This window comes from Coturnix japonica, chromosome 26, assembly GCF_054131305.1.
Source record: "Coturnix japonica strain WE chromosome 26, WE-NBRP24, whole genome shotgun sequence".
NCBI lineage: Eukaryota > Metazoa > Chordata > Aves > Galliformes > Phasianidae > Coturnix > Coturnix japonica.
Window position 1 is genome coordinate 4,153,083 of NC_140688.1, and position 12,393 is coordinate 4,165,475.

Here is a 12,393-nt window from a genome sequence, read left to right on the forward strand (position 1 = left end):
AAGGGACAGAATCAATCCATATTTCTGGAGTGATTGGGGGCTCTCAAGAACTGACTGTGTTGGAGGCCGAAATAAGCCTCACTGGAAATGACTGGCAAAAGCATCCTATTGTGACTGGCCCGGGGACTCCATGTATACTTGGTATTGATTACCTCAGAAGGGGGCATATAAGGTTCCGAAGGGGTATTGATGGGCCTTTGGAATAGCTGCTGTAGATATGGACATTAAGCAGCTGTCTGTTTTGCCTGACCTGTCAGAGGACCCATCTGTTGTGGGGCTGCTACAAGTAAAAGAGCAGCAGGTACCAATTGCTACAAAGACAGTGCACAGACAGCAGTACCACACTAACAGAGATTCCTTGCTCCCCATTCATGATTTGACTCGCCAGCTGGAGAATCAGGGAGTGATCAGCAAAACTCACTCACCATTGCCACCATTGACATTGCTAATGCCTTCTTCTCCATTCCTTTGGCTGCAGAATGTCGTCTGTTGGGGAACTAAGCTGTCTTTGCAAGGATTTATGAGTGCATACAGTAGTTCTGAGTAGATGGAGTGTTCTAGAATAGCTGAGTAAGGCCTGCAGATTAAGAGTTAGTGGGTGGGGGGTTTAGTTAGGTGTGTGTAGAGGCTCTCTCGCGTGCATCGGGCTTTGTGTAGAGGGTGTACGTGTCTGCACAGGATTTAGGATGGTATATAAGGAGTGTGACGCAGCAAAAAAATGAGAGAAGACATCATGGCATCCATGTTTGTGTCTCTCCCCCGGAAAGTCAAGGTCCTGGGATAAGTCAGGTTAATTTGCAGATACGTCAGTAGGCCACAGTTTGCCTTCACCTGGAGGGGCATTCAGTATACTTGGAACCGTTTGCCCCAGGGGTGCATACACAGCCCAACCATTTGCCATAGGTTGGTCCAAACTGTACTGGAACAGGGTGGTGCTCCTGAACACCTGAAGTACATTAATGACATTGTTGTGAGGGGCGATACAGCTGATGACGTTTTCACAAAAGGAGAGCAAATAATCCAAATTCTTTTACAAGCTATTAAGCAAAGCAAAAGGCCTGCCCAGGAAATTCAGTTCCTAGGTATAAAGTAGCACGATGGACATAGTCACATCCCAACTGATGTGATCGAAAAACTCACTGCCATGTCTACATCAACTAGCAAGAATGAGACACAGTCTTTCCTGGGTGTAGTAGGCTTTTGGAGGATGCACCTTCCAAACTACAGCCCTACACCTTTATCAGGTAACACAGAAGAAGATTAGTTTTGGATAGGGCCCTGAACAGCAGAAGGCTTTTGAGCAGATTAAACAAGAGGTACCCTGTGCCGTGGCCGTGGGGCCAGTACGGATGGGACAGGATGTAAAGAACATCCTCTACACTGCTGCTGGAGAGAAAGGTCCCACTCGAAGTTTGTGGCAAAGAGCCTCAGGAGAGACCTGAGGCTGACCCCTGGGATTTTGGAGTTGAGCATACAAGGAGTCCGAAGAGTGCTACACTCCAACTGAGAAGGAGATCTTAGCTGTGTATGAGGGGATTCAGGCTGCTTCCGAAGTAGTTGGTACTGAAACACAGCTCCTTCTGGCACCTCGACTGTCAGTGCTGAACTGGATGTACAAAGGAGAGGTTCCCTCCACCCATCGTGCTACTGATGCCACCTGGAGCAAGTGGATTGTGCTGATTACACAACGAGCTCAGATGGCGAACCTCAGCCTTCCAGGGATCCTAGAGGTGATCATGGACTGGCCTGAAGGTAAAAAGTTTGGAACATCAGCAGCAGAAGAGGTGTCATAGTATCATAGTATCATAGTCTCGTGCGGGTTGGAAGGGACCTTAGAGATCATCGAGTCCAACCCCCCAGGATTCGAGCCTCCTGTGTAGCAGAGCGGCACTTCTACCACTTGCGCCACAGGGGGGATTCACGTGCTAAAGAGGCCCCACCATACAACGAGCTTCCAGAAAATGAAAAGAAATATGCCCTGTTCTCTGATGGATCATGTCACATTGTAGGGAAGCATCGCAAATGGAGCCCCACACAACAGGTTGCAGAGGCTACTGAAGGTAAAGGAGAATCAAGTCAGTTTGCAGAGGTAAAGGCTGTCCAGCTGGCCTTAGATGTTGCTGAATGGGAGAGGTGGCCAATGCTTTATCTTTATACTGACTCATGGATGGTGGCAAATGCCTTATGGGGGTGCTTACAGCAGTGGGAAAAAAGTAACTGGCAACGGAGGGGTAAACCTATCTGGGCTGCTGGACTGTGGAAAGACATTGAAACCCGAAGGTACGGTTGTAAAGGTGCGTCATGTGGATGCACACGTGCCCAAGAGTCGGGCTACGGAAGGACAACAGAACAACCATCAGGCAGATTGAGCTGCCAGAATTGAGGTTTGTCAAATTGACTTGGACTGGCAGAATAAGGGTGAGTTATTTCTAGCTCGATGGGCTCATGAGACCTCGGGCCATCAGGGAAGAGATGTGACATATAAGTGGGCCGGAGACCGAGGGGTGGACTTAACTATGGACACTATTGCGCAGGTTACTCATGACTGTGAAACACGTGCCGTAATTAAACAAGCCAAGAGGTGAAACTTCTCTGTGGGCAAGGAAAATGGCAGAAGGTTAAATACAGGGAGGAGTGGCAGGTTGATTATATCACCTTGCCACCATCTCACAATTGAATAGTGAAAAAAGACCGCATAGTAGATGAAAAGGGAACACTTTGCTACAGAAAGGGAAAGGGGGACTCACTAAGGCAAAGGGTAGTTACAGATAGATAGTTTATGTTACGGGGGGGCAGAGAGGGGGAATTGCAGACACTAATTTTGAGAAAACAAGGAGATGAAGGCCATGAAGAGGAGGGTGGAAGAGCCCCAGAACAGTGTGGTGATTAGATGTCCACAGAGCAAGCTGGAATGAGTTTGGGGGGTGCCCCTCCCGCAGGGTCGAAAGTTTACAGCGAGGAAGATGATGAGCCTTCATCCCACAACCACCCCCACAACTCAGTACACATACGCAAGGGGGGAGGGACTGCATGCTAATGGGGTCTCATGAATATAATTAATATGTATCCAAATTCCTGCAAACTATTGATTATGTATTAGTTCAGCCTATATCTGTTGCACATTTTGTCCTAACGGTGTGCAAGTAAGGTGAAGCTATCCCCCATGCACCAGGGTGTATGCGCATCACTCATTAAACATACCTGCTTTATAACTGCTTCGTGGTTATGGAGTTGGATTACGCAAGTCACAATGGCAAGTATTATGTGCTTACCATGGTGAAAGCGAACACTGGGTGGCTTGACACATACACAGTACCCATACTACCACCTGAAACACCGCACTGAATCTTGAGAAGCAAGTCCTATGGTGACATGGCACCCAAGAAAGATATGAATCTGAAAATGAGACACAATTCAAACATTTCCTTATAAAAACTGTGGGTTTATCATATCCCCTACAGTGACCAGCTTCTGGTAAAATTGAACAATGGGTTGTTGAAAGCTATGTTGAAAGCAATAGATGGTGGAACACTGAAGCACTGGGAGAAGCATTGGGCAGAAGCCACTTGGTTGGTCAGTATGAGAAGATCTGTCAATCATGAGGGTCCTAGCCAATCCAGCCCCCTGCACAATGTAGAGAGAGATAAGATCCCTGTAGTACATGTAAAGAACATGTTGGGAAAAGCTGTTTGGGTCCTTCCAGCCTCTGGAAAGGGCAAACCACTTGGTGAAATATTTTTTGCCCAGGGACCTGGGAGCACTTGGTGGGTGATGCAGAAAGATGGGCATGTTCAATATGTACCACAAAGGAATTTGATGTTTGGGCAGTGCAGTCAGTAATTCTATGTATATATATGTAAATAGACCTGTGTGTGTCATACATTTTAATTTTTGTTTATTTATATGTATTTTAAGCATATTATAGCAATGTAGAATAAGAGATGGAATGGCATGGTTTGGTAATATTTTTTCTATTGGTATTTCTCATCATATCATCATGTGGAGCACAGAGAAGAACTACACATCCCAGAGGACCTCAGTTTCAATTAGACTGTATTATATTGTGTAATCTTGCATCCCAACATCATAGTTAGTAAGGTAAGTCTTCCTCCTTAGATTGTTGCTGCTGCTCTGTTTGTTTCCCTGAGCCCAGCTCCCATCTCCCTACCCCCTTTCCCTTCCCATTTTTGGGGGGCAGGGAGCCCAAAAGACTGCTAACCGCCTGTCACGGACATAGTTTGATCTAGATAACACTGTGACACTCTCCTGTATGGATGCTTCAATTCAGAACTCCCTTCGAAGCTCTTCCCACACTCAGGACACTTTCAGGGTCTCTCTTTCGTGTGGATGCACTGATGGCACTTCAAAGCACGCCTCGTGGCAAAGGTCTTCCCACACTCAGAGCACTTATATGGTCTCACTCCTGTGTGGATGCGCTGGTGCACCTTCAATTCAGAGCTCCTTTTGAAGCTCTTCCCACACACAGGACACGTATAGGGTTTCTCTCCTGTATGGATGCGCTGGTGGAGCTTCAAATCATAGCTGCTTTTGAAGCCCTTCCCACACTCAGTGCACTTAAATGGCCTTTCTCCTGTGTGAATGCACTGGTGGTAAATCAAAACAGAACTGCTTTTGAAGCTCATCCCATACTCAGAGCATTTATATGGTCTCTCTCCTGTGTGGATGTGCTGGTGCCATTTCAATTCATAGCTGCTTTTGAAGCTCTTCCATATTCAGTGCACTTAAATGGTCTCTCTCCTGTGTGGATGCGACGGTGGCGAGTGAGTTTGGAACTCCTTTTGAAGCTCTTCCCACACTCAGTGCACTTAAATGGTCTCTCTCCTGTGTGGACATGATGGTGGTTGGTGAGGTCGGAACTCCTTTTGAAGCTCTTCCCACATTCAGTGCACTTAAATGGTCTCTCTCCTGTGTGGATGCGCTGGTGCGATTTCAATTCATAGCTGCTTTTGAAGCTCTTCCCACATTCAGTGCACTTATATGGTCTCTCTCCTGTGTGGATGCGATGGTGGTCGGTAAGGTAGGAACTCCTTTTGAAGCTCTTCCCACACTCAGTGCACTTAAATGGTCTCTCTCCTGTGTGGACGCGATGGTGGTCGGTGAGGTCGGAACTCCTTTTGAAGCTCTTCCCACATTCAGTGCACTTAAATGGTCTCTCTCCTGTGTGGATGCGCTGGTGTGATTTCAATTCATAGCTGCTTTTGAAGCTCTTCCCACATTCAGTGCACTTAAATGGTCTCTCTTCTGTGTGGATGCGCTGGTGTGATTTCAATTCATAGCTGCTTTTGAAGCTCTTCCCACATTCAGTGCACTTAAATGGTTTCTCTCCTCTGTGGATGCGATGGTGGTAGGCGAGTTGGGAATTATATTTGAAGCACTTCCCACACTCAGTGCACTTATATGGTCGTTCTCCTGTGTGGACACTTTGGTGCCTTTTGAGTTTATAACTATCTTTGAAGTTCTTCCCACACTCAGTGCACTTATATGGTCGCTCTTCTATGTGGACAAGTTGGTGCCTTTTGAGTTTATAACTATCTTTGAAGTTCTTCCCACACTCAGCACACTTGTACATTCTCTCTCTTCTGTGGATACACTGGTGGGAAGTGAGGTTCCCAGTGTCCGTGAAATTCTTTCCACAATCAGAGCACTCGGAGGCTCTCTCTCCTGTGTACATGTACTGCTGGCCAGTGGGTTGGACTCTCCATTTCATGCTCTCTGCAGAATCACACAACTCGTAATGCCTCTTTGCTGAGTCCATGCACTGGCGGTTAGTGATGCTGGAATCTGTTTTAAAGCTTTTCTCACACTCAGTGCACGGATTCTGCTTTTTCATCCGGCACGCATCCTTGCTCCTGGTTTCCTCAGGCTGCTTTGGACCTATGGTGAAGTCCACTGGCTTCCTCAATGTCATTCCCAGATGCGTTCCCAGGGGCTTCTTGATGTGCTCACCCTGACCTTGCTGCAGGCCTTCATGGGCATCCCTTCTGATTTCTTCCACAGAGATGTGACCCCACTGTCTATCTGCTACACAACTTCTCTGCAGAACCTCCTTTGCATTTTTGATCCCACCAGCTGCTGGATGACAGAGAAAATGCAGCAATAGCACACGGTGCCCAAAATAAAACAAAGGCAGAGAAGGCTCTTACAGCCCCATCATTCCCCTTCCCTCCACCATCTCACCTGGAATGAGGTCTCCTGGCATGGCCTCAGGGCTACGCACATCTGGGATCCAGGGGTCTTCCCCACTTTCAAGCAGGGAGATCACCACGGGCTTGGGGCCTGGAAATGGAGCTTCAGGGAGAGAAACAGGGAACAAGAGAGCATTTCCCTCATTCTGGCACAGTGCCTGTTCAACAGTTCACTCTGTCTCCCTCCCCAAGGAGAAACCACCATTTGGGCCTGAATGACACCACGCCTACAGCTTCCCTTGGAGCAAAGAATGCTTTGACGTCTCTGAACATCATGAAGGGATATTTTTTCATTCAAATTAACTTTACAACAGCTTATTTATTTTCTTACAATCTACCAGAGGTCAAGGCATCAAAATGTTGACGGCAATTGCATGGAAAATCATAAATTCCAAAGCCGTAACCAGGGAGTCATCTGTGAGTTGAAGCTGGTGGCACCATGCAACACACAACACAAGGGCTGGTTTTCTCCCTCCTGGCTGATGCCTGCTTGCCAGCACTGACTCTGCAGCTTTGATCACAGTGCCATGCATACTAATCCCTTCTGAAACTCATGCTTCTCAGTATCTCCTTTCTTGCTGGCACTGCTGTGTTAGTCAATATGTAGCTGCATGGCCATTATCCAAGGCCCGGCTTGCAGAGGCTCATTCTGCACAGTCAAAGGTGCCCTAACGAGGAGGAAAGGCAGACAAGCTCTCACCCAGCGAGGCCACACACTGGTATGTCTCCAGCATCACATCCCGGTAGAGCTCTCGTTGCACAGGGTCCAGCAGCGCCCACTCCTCCCTGCTGAAATACACGGCCACCTCCTCAAAGCTCACGGGCTCCTGCAAGCAAAGAAGCACCTTGCTGGGAACAACCAAGGCCCAGACAAACAGCTCACACAGGACAGAACCTCCCATCCCAGCCGCTTCTCTGTCCCCAGCACACACATGCTGCGTGAGGGCATCTCCCTCTTCCCCTGCATTCACATCCCTGGCCATTTGGCCTCTCCTGCCTGCTTCCCCAACCCCTACCTCAGCTAGATTTGTTGCAGCCATTTGCTGCTCTCCTGCAGGCTGGGATGATCACGGCTGGAAGGCAGAAGTTGAACTGGAGCCTGCAGGGAGAAGAGAAATGGCAGGGGAGCTGTGAGGGAATGCAGCAGTCCCAGTTCCAGCTCAGCCCTTCTGCAGGGCACTGCCTGGCCTTGCAGAGGAAGACAATGAGCTGCAGCACAGGAAACAGTCTGGCTCAAAGAGATGAACCGTCACAAAGCTGTCTCAGACTGGGAGGCTGAAACAACTGGTAGCTGACACTTAGTTCAACAGCCGAGACTGAGCTGGGGACTAAAGAGAAAGCAAGGCAAGGAGGCAGCCATCTTACCCCAAATCAGGGAGCAGCCCAAGTGCCCCTCCAGCTCTGCTGCACAGCAGCAGGCTACACTGCAGGACCGCCCTCAAGCAGGGCTGTCTCTGCAGCTCACACCTGCACAGAGATACCTTGCAGCTTGACGTCAAGACTCCTTCTCAAAACAGACTTTCTGTAAGACACCTGTGGTTACTTTGGAGCTTTCTTGTGTTCTCTAAGGTTCAGCCTTAGAGGGACTGTGCAGTTATGATTCCTTCCACACAAACCCTTGAGCACGCTTGGGACTAGGAGAGGATCCAGCCACATCCTAGTGAACAGCGATGCAAGAAACAGAGGCTCTGGTGGAATTTAGAACAAAGGGGGGGCTAGAGGGAGATAGTTATATGTAGTTTGTAGGTGGGAAAAGGAATGATCTAGTTAGAATAACAAGAAATGGAGACAATGGCTCTGGGAGAGCAGGAAGGATGCAGATAAGAAGTGAGATCTCCCTGAGACACCTGGGGAGGAGAGGATTAGAAGTTTAAATATCAGAAGAGGAGTTGCATCTCCCTGATAAGATGGGCGATAACAAGAGGGGGGTCTGCATGCTAAAGAACTATTGAATATGTATCAGAATTTCGAGAACTCATTGACTATGTATTAGATGTACCTATATCTATGTCACGATTTTACAAATCGGTGTGCAAGTTTGGTTGGAGCTATCCCCCTTGCACCCGGCACTGCACAACACTGGAATAAACATACCTGCTTTATAACCCATCTCTGGATTATAGAGTTTGATTCCGCAATCACTAGCACCTTACCTCTGTGGGCTAAAGACACGAGAAAGAAATGGGAACTACTCTGAGCCTCGTGACTCGATGGGAGTGCCACCTGTAGGTGTGTGTGTATCCCTACCCTCTATGCAGTAAATAACCAAGTGTATCCAGCCACCTCCGATCCTGTTTGTCACTACTAAATCACTACAGCATATCCCTATTATATCAACAAATATAAGCCTGTTTCTCCCTTAGGAGTGTATACTGTGTTTCGATCCACCTGTGACCAATGGGGAAAGTCTGTAGGATGGCAAGAAGGGAAACAAACTGACAACAAGAGACATTAAGTGCATCCCAAACTCTTCTGTGAATGACTGCTTATTGTCTACCTTTGCTGCGGGAATGGGAAAAGGGAGTTTTATTGGAGGTCTGAGTGGTGAAGAAAGTTGAGAATATACAACAAGGACAGTCTGTGCCAACTGGGGATCTTTAGACTGACAGCAAGCACGCCTAAAGGGGATGGCTACCCAGGAAAGAGCTGCAGAAATACTGTTAGAATATGGTATGGCCATCCAACCATCCAGCAGGAGGTGCAGAAAAGCACCTGGTTCATGGAAGAACACTGAATGCAGCCCCCAACACACAAACACAGCAAGCCTCAGCGCAGATGGCAGCTGCCAGCAGAGGAGCCTGCTAGAGCACTGCCTCTACAGATCCGTGAGAGGAACACCTGGTGGCAAATGGATTAAATCCTCTGGCAGATGTCTGTACATCCTCTCAGGAGTGGAAGTAGCCTTGGGCTTGCTGAAATCAACCAAGCCCTCATAAAAGGGTTGGGAAAAGTACTTTGTGAAGGAAAATGATGTAGTTCTCAAAACCACCTGCTGCTGATGTTACCTAAAAGTGATGAGGGCTCACATTCCTTGTGTAAGGAAGTGCAAAATGGCGAGGAGTCAACTGGATTTTACACACTTCTCAAATAAACAGGATGGCTTACTTAAACACAGAAACAAATCAATAAAACATCCAAAAAACTCCTGAAAAGAGAGAGTATCTGACAGCACTGCAGCCAAACCAGCCTGTGACGGTCACTACCACAACCAGACAATGCTGTGCTGGGAATTTTAACCGAACCAGGAAGGCAACTGACCAAATAGTAGCAGTGCTAAACAGAATAATTATGGCATCGTGGACTTATCCCTCTTTGTGATGCCAAAGACAATGCACAACACACCAGGAAACACTCCAGCAATAACAGATGAATGGCCATAAAACTGCAGTACACAGACTGCGCTCATTAGCAGGGAACGCTCTCAGCAGCGCCTGCCCTTTGCAGAAGGCACCTGGGCTGTGCTTTACTGACCTGCTGCTGCTCGGCCGTGTTCTCAGCGCGTGCTCCAGTCAGCCCACAGGCTGCCAGCTTCTCATCGTCTGTTCCAGAGCCCAGTGCCGGAGCTGCTGCAGATGCTGAACGTGCTCAGGGCCCGCAGCTGTGCGCTCAAGGCATCTGCAGCTGCCGGGACAGCCTGAACAAAAGCCTTGCCAGGGCTTTGCACAACCCCAGCTGAGCCATCAGGCAAGCGCTCAGCAAACAAAAGGTAACGCCATTTCAAGGGTCGCCAGAGGCACGTGTTGCCCGCAGGGTCCCCGAAGAGAAGCTGGGGGCTGCCGGGGAGGAGGAGCAGGGCGAGTGCAAATTTCCACTTGGAGGCTTCACATTAAGACACTCCAAAGGAGGCATCGGGGGGTTTAAAGCTTCCGTCAATCCACGCGTGCACAGCTGCAGAGCGAGGCCGTCTCGTGTCTCCCGTGGCCCAGAGGAAGAACTGCAGCCCCAGCTGCGCTGTGTTACAGAGATCCAACCGGGCAGCAGAGCACGCTGACCTCCTCTGCTCCCTTCCTCACTGTCCCAGCTCCCAGCCCGTTCCCGTGCCCCTCGGAGCCCAGCCCGGGCTGCATGAACTGCCGCCCTGGTTGCAGCCCGTCTGGGCCAGCAAACCTGCTGCGCTGAGCGGGAGCTGGAGCCGGGACCAGGGTCCCGCCTGGGGTACGGCAGTGCGGGTTCCGCCCCGTCCGGGGCCGCTCCCCGCTCCTCTCCTGGTGCTGCTGGCAGGGGGCAGGAAGCGTGCGCTCCTCTGCACGAGCCACGAAGGGCACCTACCTTGGGTGCGGAGCAGGCTGCTCCCAGCTCTGGTGCAGGTAGCCGGGCTCCTCGGAGTCGCGTAGAGCAGAGGACGCCGAGTGCCCTCAGCCCGGAGCTGGCCGCAGGACGGCCTTGGTGCACCTCCTGCCACCGCGGTGCTGCCCGGATGGCTTCCAGACAGGCTCTCGCCTCTTCCGCACAGGCTCAGGAAGGCAGGAATTCCCACAGCGAGCACGCCCAGAGCTCGTTTTCATGGCACATCTGCCCCCGGGGGATGGCGATGGGAAGGGGTGCGGGGGAGGAGGGTGGGAGGAATGGGGGCTGTGTTTTGTTACGCTAATGAAGCATCGCTTTCTGCCGGCTCTCTTTGCTTCCTTCGGTGGGGACATTCGCACACCCTTGTCATCAGGCATCCCTCCCTTGCTGTCCTGGCGTTCCTTTCATTCCTCTCCCCCACGAGTATGTCCCAGCAAGAGGCAATCTCCGGTACAGCACCAGAGGACATTGTATGTTGAACAGAACTCTTGCAATGGAACCGAGCTGTGGCTAGGAGCTTTACCCAGAAGCTGCTGTAAGAATACGACTTTCCCCAGATCCTTGTCTAAGGGTCCTAATAAGTCTTCTGTGCAGCGATACCTTGCGGTTCTGTGTGGGTTTGTGGTCCGTATGGCTGGCCATACCTACCCTTGAGTTGCACCGGGCAGTGTACTTGGGAGTGACCTCACTGGAAGAAAAGCAGTGTGCAAACTGCAGTGGGAAATTGCATTTAGGAAAGCAGGATATTGAGGTTCGTTTTCTGGTGGATATGGGTGCTTCTTACTACCCATAGATGGTTTTGTAACAGTGTAGATGCTACTGCCCAACAGGAAAAGGTTTCCTTTTTTGGATTAATTAAACGTAAGCTAAGAAAACAAGCAGGAATACAGAAATTCTTGTACCTGCCAGGTTACTCTGGCAAGAAATTGAATAAAACTGGAGCTAAGAGTGCGACGATATTGACTGATTAAAAACTGTAACTCTGGCTTTAACACAAACTGGGCAAAACAATGTTGTACCCCCAGGAGTTACAGCAATCTCAAATATGATACACTTAGTGGTGTGGGCATCAGGGCCAAAAATGAAGCCCTAAATAGAAGTTAAAAGCAAGAGCTTGCCTAGTCAGGGTAAAGCGGTGCCCTTTGAGGCTATGGGACTGTAGAAGGATAAAAGAAATAATAGGTAACTTTTTGGAGTTTGGATTCCAATTTTGATAGCAAGTGCTGTAGTTTGGTACAAGACTTGAGGGCAAGTACTAGAATAGTTGAATGGATACACTCAGTGGTGGCAAATCCGTGCACTTTATTAACCAAGTTAAGGAACGAAAAGATGGAGTTTACCTTCTGGATTTGAGGGATGTCTCTTCTGCCTGGTTTGGCCAAAGGAAGCCCAAGGTTATTTGCCTTTGAATAGGAAAGCCCTGATATGGGGAGAAGAGTCTCAGTTAACCTGGACAGTGTTACCCAGGGTTGTGAGAACAGCTGAATGATGGTCAACTCATGAGCCTGAGATCTGGGATCCTCCATCCTAGGGTGGAACTTTACTGCAGCACGTGGCTGCCACAGCAACAAAAGGACTGTGTACAATAGACTGAGAGTTTGCTGAGTTTCTTGGTTTACAGAAAGCACAAATAACTCAACAGGAAGTGACATATTTGGGATATGAGATTACAGCTGGACTTTGAACCTTAAGGACTGCCAGGAAAAAAGTCATCTGCCAAACCCCTGAGCTGCAAATTGCCAAGGAAGTGAGTAAGGGATGGCCAGGGTGCCTGAGGGCGGTGGCTGCACTGGTACTTGTGGGAATACAAGAAAAGCTGTTCAGAGCAGCAGCTGTGGAGCAAGATAAACAGCATGAGAACCAAGGACACCTCTGCAAGGAGAAGAAGGGTCTCACAGCT

General features: G+C 49.2%; 1 pseudogene across 1 annotated transcript; it reads right to left on the minus strand.

Moving 5' to 3' along the window:
- Nucleotides 1-4,036: 4,036 nt before the first annotated feature.
- On the minus strand, nucleotides 4,037-9,514 carry LOC146756695 (uncharacterized; annotated as a pseudogene). The gene is made up of 4 exons (XR_014937236.1): nucleotides 7,223-9,514; nucleotides 6,907-7,033; nucleotides 6,199-6,309; nucleotides 4,037-6,093 (listed from the first exon to the last, which is right to left on the minus strand). The product of XR_014937236.1 is annotated as an uncharacterized LOC146756695 (transcript).
- Between the last annotated feature and the right edge of the window lie 2,879 nt (nucleotides 9,515-12,393).